This window comes from Schistocerca cancellata, chromosome 7 (genome assembly GCF_023864275.1).
Source record: "Schistocerca cancellata isolate TAMUIC-IGC-003103 chromosome 7, iqSchCanc2.1, whole genome shotgun sequence".
Classification (NCBI taxonomy): domain Eukaryota; kingdom Metazoa; phylum Arthropoda; class Insecta; order Orthoptera; family Acrididae; genus Schistocerca; species Schistocerca cancellata.
In genome coordinates, this window is record NC_064632.1 from 159,612,138 (window position 1) to 159,620,242 (window position 8,105).

General features: G+C 43.5%; 1 non-coding gene across 1 annotated transcript; it reads right to left on the reverse strand.

The window, feature by feature from the left end:
- Positions 1–7,516: 7,516 nt before the first annotated feature.
- Positions 7,517–7,591, reverse strand: Trnas-cga (transfer RNA serine (anticodon CGA)). Its single transcript has one exon. It is a non-coding gene; the product is annotated as a tRNA-Ser (tRNA).
- Between the last annotated feature and the right edge of the window lie 514 nt (positions 7,592–8,105).

Here is an 8,105-nt window from a genome sequence, read left to right on the forward strand (position 1 = left end):
ATAACATACACTGCAATTTTCTTTGTGGTGTTCAAATGTTGACTGTCAGGAGAACGTGTGCCTGCTTCACAGCAAACAGTTGTGGGCATGCGCGCACCTGCGCCATGCGACTCAGCGCTGTTCATGAAATGGTGAGGGTGACATCTTGGAGAGTGTCTCTATCGACCCCGTATATACCCAACAACAAAAAATGTCAGGTTCTTACATTCAAAGTAATTATTTGTGTATACCTCTAGCGTGGATATCCTGTAGATGATAGCTGAACAGAACTCGCTAGACAACACTTGGTGACGAATTCTGGGATGGGCTGGACGCAGCATGCGATTAGGTCCACATATTGCTCATATTCTTAATTCATATTCATTCATTTAAAATTCTGTGACCCTTGTTGCAAAAAGCTCGACTCATTTGAATTCAAACCACAGTGAGCTCGTTTACCGAAACCTGATCTTGATTTATAGGTTTCATATTCATGCGACACCATGGCGTGTCTATTTCCTTTGTGTTCGTTTCGCTAATGTACTATTCCAGGCGATACATTACGACAAGGCAAATAAAGCTTGAAAAGGTTATCAAAAATATTTCAAATGTCTCTAAGCACTATAGGACTTAACATCTAAGGTCATCAGTCCCCTAGACTTAGAACTACTTAAACCTAACTAACCTAAGGACATCATACACATCCATGCCCGCCGCAGGATCCGAACCTGTGACCATATCAGCCGCGTGGTTTCGGACTGAAACGCCTAGAACCGAAATGGTTATAACCCAACAACATATACATCTACATCCACACCACATTCTGCAAGTCACCTAAAGGCCTGTGGCGGGGGGTACTTTTTGTACCACTAACTGAGCCCTCCAACCACTTGAACTGAAGGCTGACACAGTAAGTGCGTCATAGGCTTAATCGTGTACAATATTCACTACTTTCATTTATACGAAATTCGTAATAGTATAACTGGAAAAGATTTCAAATGATGTTGATATTTCGCATCCAGGAATATGTGATGCTAAGAGCTTTGCCTTACTTCGTAATTAGTGCAGTCGTTTTCTTCTATGTATATTTGTTTCATATAATTCACGCACTAACTGTGTCAGCTTTCAGTTCAAGTGGTTATCAAGTTAGGCCAATGAACACGTTTTTCTGATTACCGCATTTCAACAAACATTGAAGACGTCTAATTATTATCGTATCTGTGTTCTGCAATACATGTTTAAAAAGAGAATTTCAGTTTCTTCACGCTACCTTTACCGTTGATATCGCCGTTCCCAACTTCCAAAGTCCCTACGTCGATTATGTCGTACTCTTTCTTTATTTAACACTATACATGTGACAATGTCTATGTGCATTTCAGCTGACTGGTAAATGCATTACGGAATATAGAAGCAGCCATTACAGAGCTGAGATGCAGTCAAATCTGTTGCGCAACTGTGTTGTGACAGGAATGTCGTTCCTGGACATGGTGCGAAACTGGACGTTTCCAGTGATATCATTTTCATGCATGATGCCACGCCTCATTTTCACCTTGAGGTGTGGCGTTGTCTTAACACCACCATCCCACAGCGTTGGAGAGGAAGAGGTGAACAACCAGATCTTGTTTATTGCTTTTGGCCTCCCAGGACACCAAACATGACAACTTCCGATTTTTTTGCTGTGCGGGTACGTAAGAGACGGAGTCTTTGTCTCTACTTGGGCAGCTACTCTTCAAAATCTGAGAAATCGAGTTGCTGAAACTGTTGATTCAATAGACGCAGATATGTTCATACGTGTATGGAATGCAATAGACTACGTTTTCGGTTCCTCGAGCAGTGCGTGGTGGTCATATTGAGTGTACGGCATAGTAGAGTTTGCGAACATAGAACTTTGATCTCGCTTCTATACAGAGACATTTAGGGTAAGTGGAGCTAAAAGTACACATGGGGCAAGAGACAACAAAGGACTTGGAAGAGCAGTTGAACGGAATGGATAGTGTCTTGAAAGGAGGATATAGGATGAACATCAACAAAAGCAAAACGAAGATCATAGAATGTAGTCGAGTTAACTCGGGTGATGCTGAAGGAATTAGACTAGGAAGTGAGACGCTTAAAGCAGTAAAGGAGTTTTGCTATTTGGGGAGCAAAATAACTGATGATGGTCGAAGTAGAGAGGATATAAAATGTAGACTGGCAATCGCAAGGAAAGCGTTTCTGAAGAAGATAAATTTGTTAACATCGAGTATAGATTTAAATGTCAGGAAGTCGTTTCTGAGAGTATTTGTATGGAGTGCAGCCATGTATGGAAGTGGAACAAGGACGATAAATAGTTCGGACAAAAGAGAATAGAAGCTTTCGAAGTATGGTGCTACAGAAGAATGCTGAAGATTAGATGGGTACATCACAAAACTAATGAGGAGGTATTGAATAGAATTGGGGAGAAGAGGATTTTGTGGAACAACTTGACTAGAAGAAGGGATGGGATGGTAGGACATGTTGAGAGGCGTCAAGGGATCGCCAGTTTAGTATTGGAGGGCAGCGTGGAGGGTAAAAATCGTAGAGGTAGACCAAGAGATGAATACACTAAGCAGATTCAGAAGGATGTAGGCTGCAGTACGTACTGGGAGTTGAAGCAGCTTGCACAGGATAGAGTAGCATGGAGGGCTGCATCAAACCAGTCTCAGGACTGAAGACCACAACAGGAACAACAGTAATTGGATGAAAATGAAAAAAAAAAAAATGTGTGAAATCTTATGGGACTTAACTGCTAAGGTCATCAGTCCCTAAGCTTACACACTATTTAACCTAAATTATCCTAAGGACAAACACAAACACCCATGCCCGAGGGAGGACACGAACCTCCGCCGAGACCAGCCGCACAGTCCATGACTGTAGCGCCCGAGACCGCTCGACTAATCCCGCGCGGCGATGAAAATGAAACCTTCTCACTGTTTTACTAATACGTCAAACTAGATGTTGCATGTATAACTGATATAGTATTGCTGCAAGTCCTTTTAAAAATATTTAATGAAACCAAAACTTTTTACCTCCACTTACCCTACAATGTGTTCCTGTCTTTCATAGTTTGTCTGTAATAAACAGTTTAAATCTGTTCTTTCTTTTCGAATCGCCCTGTTTATTATTTAAAATGTGTTCAAATGGTTCAAATGGCTCTGAGCACTATGGGACTCAACTTCTGTGGTCATAAGTCCCCTAGAACTTAGAACAAACCTAACTAACCTAAGGACATCACACACATCCATGCCCGAGGTAGGATTCGAACCTGCGACCGTAGCGGTCGTGCGGTTCCAGACTGTAGCACCTTTAACCGCTCGGCCACTCCGGCCGGCCACTTAAAATGTGTGCCACCACGTACTTTTCACTTTTAATCATGTAAAGCTTATCGATGTTTAGTAAAATATTAAATACAACTCTTCTACAAAACGAAATGTTATAAATGTTAAATGTCTCAAATGCCTGTTGCTGGAAATATGCTACATACCCAGATACACGTGACAGGTATAACACATCTTAGATATGGCTGTATGTACTCTATAACAACTTATTAACGATTACAAAATATGAGTTTAGATTTTTCTTTCAAGCAGAAATATATTCAGGCATTACGGAGCCAGCCTGGCCTTCCCGTAGTTTTCTATCTCTGCCCCTATCTCCCTGTCCGGTCGAGTTCCGCTCGGCCGCCCCCGTAGCTCCGCGTCGCAGTGTGTGTGTGTGTGTGTGTGTGTGTGTGTGTGTGTGTGTTTGTGTATGTGTGAGTGAGTGAGTCGCCGCGGGCGGGTCGTGTGTGCGGACACGGTCGGGGGAACGCGCCTCGTCTGCGCTCCACACTGAACGGCGATAAGGCGCGCCCAGCCGTGACTGCCGATAGCTCACCAGCCGGCATGGGGGCCGACGTATTTCATTGCAAGTCCTCAAACGGGGATCCTGTCTCTACGTCTGCACCTATACTCTGAAAGTCACCTTATGGTTTGTAAGGGGTACTCAAATGAAAACCGAACACCGGCCACAACAGGACCGTGGAATGGTTCCATTCAAAAGTAATCACCACACGTGTTAAGACATTTATCCCTCTGCGAGACGAGACGATCAATCCCTGTTTCTTAGAACGCGGTCGGCCACTCACGGGTCTTCAGTCGCACCCACTCTTGCATTTCCTCGTCCGACTGAAACTGACGTCCATACATGTCTTCCTCTAGGTTGCCAAAGACGCGAAAATCACACAGTGAAAGATCCCAACTAACTAAATGGTTGAAATGGCTCCGAGCACTATGAGACTTAACATCTGAGGTCATTAGGCCCCTAGACTTACAACTACTTAAACCTAACTAACCTAAGGACATCACACACATCCATGCCCAAGGCAGGATTCGAACCTGCGACCCTAGCAGTAGCGCGGTTCTGGACTGAAGCGCCTAGAACCGCTCAGCCACAACGGCTGGCTAACCAACTAAATCGCTGAAGTATATCCTTCATACAATTGACAACGTGAGGGTGAATGTTATCGTGCAAGAGGATGCTTCCGTGTGGCGGGTGTTTGGTTTTCAACTGTTCTCATGTTATTGGTCCAGCTGTCATTACATCGCTAGTCCTCTGTCCTGTCCTGTTTGTGACTGTTCTGTGGGAAGAATGTCTGATGATAAGTCACCATGCAAACGCCGAATTACTCTGATTTTCTCATACTGGGCATTTCGTGAGCTGTACACCATCTTTCCAGAAAGTTCTGAAACTGAACCTATTCCTGGAGAATAAGCGACGTCTGTGCAGCAACTACTGAGGCAGTTTGAACTAACAACTGTAAACAGCAAATGCGCATTTGAACGGACAGTGAACATGCGATCGTGGAGTGGAGCAATATATGTAAATCATTTATTTGAAATAGAGATTGGAATAAGAAGGGGGAGGGATGGGCGGGAATTCAAATGTTCAAATGTGTGTGATTTCTTATGGGACTTAACTGCTAAGGTCATCAGTCCCTAAGCTTACACACTACTTAACCTAAATTATCCTAGGGACAAACACACACTCCCATGCCCGAGGGAGTACTCGAACCTACGCCAGCATCAGCTTCACAGTCCATGACTGCGGCGCCTAAGACCGCTCGGCTAATCCCGCGCGGCTGGGAATTAGTGACTACCAGCTGCACAGGGCGTTGTGGTAATGCAATGGCGGAAGTTGAAAATTTGTATCACACTGAGACTAGACCCCATATTTACTGTTTCTCATGAGCATTTGCCATAATCGCTTCAGCCATTCGAACACTGTCCCTGATCGGCTCAAATTTCCAACTTATCGCACGCCCCATCGTCATGAGCGTTGTCCCTCATTGGAGATGCCCGACATAACAGACACCACTCAAATGTATACATATCTCTAAATCAAGTGCCGAAAACATTCTCCAGAATGTTTTGAAGAAGAGAACATGGTGTGCAAAGATTATCCCGCACATCTTGACTCCCGAACTAAAACTAGGATTGGGCGCATGCTGCGACTTGATTGAAATGCAAAATACTGTTCTGTGGTGGTTTTTTCCAGAAAAGAAAACTGCAGAAATTCACATGAAGTGTCGTCACTTTGATGACATATCCGCGTCTCTTCAACATTTACTGTTTCTGTATCCCACTTCATTGCGTATTGATTCTCTTAAACTTCAGCCTACTCTTCATCACTATTAAATTGTTACCTGAGTCTATATCTGTTCCTGGGAACCCATGAAATTCAGTATCTGATTTCGGAGTCTCTGTCTGCCCATGTTGTAATCTAACTGAAATCTTTCCGTTACGCCCAGGCATTTCCATGTATATCTCCTCCTCTTGTGATTCTTGAACAGAGTATTCGCTATCACTGTCTGAGATTTATTACAGAACTCAGTCCGTTTTTCTCCTTCTCATTCCTTGTCCCAAGCCCATATTCACCTGTAACCATTTCTTCTGTTCCTTCCCCTACAACTGCATTCCAGTCTCCCATAACTATCAGATTGTCATTTCTCTTTACGTACTGTATTACCCTTTCAATATTCTCATGTACTTCCTCTATGTCTTCCGCTTGCGACGTCGGCATATATATACCTGAACTGTTGACTGTCGTCGGAGTTAGTGTGCGCGTGAGTTGAACAACATCCAAAGAAGGACCTTTCTGACAGTCTCATGCTGTTTTGTGAACATCTTACGCACTGTACTGTGGGGGTGCGGCAGGAGAGCGGGGAGGGGGGGGGGGGGGTTTGACCACCTGAAGCATTAATATCTTCATCTAAACTTTACTGTATTTTTAGGGTTCTGTGCCTCAATCTGTAAAAACGGAGCCCTTACAGTATCGCTTTGCTGTCGGTATGTGTGCTTACCTATCAATCTGTCTGTCGACTGTTTAAGAATGTTTTTTCTCAGTATCCAGTGGACCTATCAATGTCAAATTTATGCACACATCAAGGTCTAGGATCACTTAGTGGTGTAAAAATTTAAGGTTTCTAAGTTAGTTCAATCAAAAGAGACGGCTATTTATGTCAAATTATTGATAATCGAAAACGCACTCATCAAAACCTAAAGGGTACTTCCCGTTGATCTAGAATCATGGAATTCGACAATAAGCAAGGTTTCACAGTACTAGTAAAGGAAAAAATTCGACAATTGTTAATTTGTAATAACATAATAAGAAAAAATCTTTTTTGTCATTTTTTCCCGTATGTCCGTCTGTCCGTCTGTTAAGACCGATTTTCTCAGGAAGGAGTGAAAGTTTCTAGTTGAAATTTGCCGGCCAGAGTGGCCGTGCGGTTCTAGTCGCTACAGTCTGGAGCCGAGCGACCGCTACGGTCGTAGGTTCGAATCCTGCCTCGGGCATGGGTGTGTGTGATGTCCTTAGGTCAGTTAGATTTAATTAGTTCTAAGTTCTAGGCGACTGATGACCTCAGAAGTTAAGTCGCATAGTGCTCAGAGCCATTTGAACCATTTTTTGAAATTTACGTCACTTGTTTTGATATTCTAAAACTCACCAACTTTTCGTTGGCCTAGAATCACGAAATTTGACAAAAGGCAACGTTTCACACTACAAGAAAAGAAAACCTCCTAGAATTGTTAATTTGTACGTATATCACACATAAAATATTGCTTTTTGTCATTTTTTATGCATCTGTCAGTCTGTTCCTCTGTAACCGGTTGGCGTATTAAGTTCAGATTTATGTCATACTAAAGTCTATGGCCCCCTGAAGGTATAAAAAATGCGAGGTTATAACTCAATGCGATGAAAAGATTTGTCCATTTATATCACATATTTTGAAACTAGCAAACTTAGTCATCAAAACCTGTAGAGTACTGTAGAGTACTCCCTGTTCACATAGAATTGAAATTTGTTAAGAAGCAAGGTTTCACAGTATAAGTAAAGTAAAAAACATAGTATAAGTAAAGTAAAAAAATCTCAAACTTGTAAAATTGCAACTGCATCACATAAAAGTATCTTTTTGCCAGAATGTGATTTTCACTCTGCAGCGGAGTGTGCGCTGATACGAAACTTCCTGGCAGATTAAAGCTGTTTGCCGGACCGAGACTCGAACTCGGGACCTTTGCCTTTCGCGGGCAAGTGCTCTACCAACTGAGCTACCCAAGCACGACTCACGCGCCGTCCTCACAGCTTTACTTCTGCCAGTACCTCGTCTCCTACCTCCCAAACTTTACAGAAGCTCTCCTGCGTACCTTGCAGAACTAGCACTCCTTAAAGAAAGGATATAGCGGAGACAGGGCTTAGCCACAGCCTGGGGGATGTTTCTAGAATGAGATTTTCACTCTGCAGCGGAGTGTGCGCTGATATGAAACTTCCTGGCAGATTAAAACTGTGTGCCGGACCGAGACTCGAACTCGGTAGGAGACGAGGTACTGGCAGAAGTAAAGCTGTGAGGACGGGGTGTGAGTCGTGCTTGGGTAGTTCAGTTGGTAGAGCACATGCCCGCGAAAGGCAAGGGCCCCGAGTTCGAGTCTCGGTCTGGCACACAGTTTTAATCTGCCAGGAAGTTTCATATCAGCGCACACTCCGCTACAGAGTGAAAATCTCATTCTGGAAACATGCCCCCAGGCTGTGGCTAAGCCATGTCTCCGCAGTATCCTTTCTTTCAGGAGTGCTAGTTC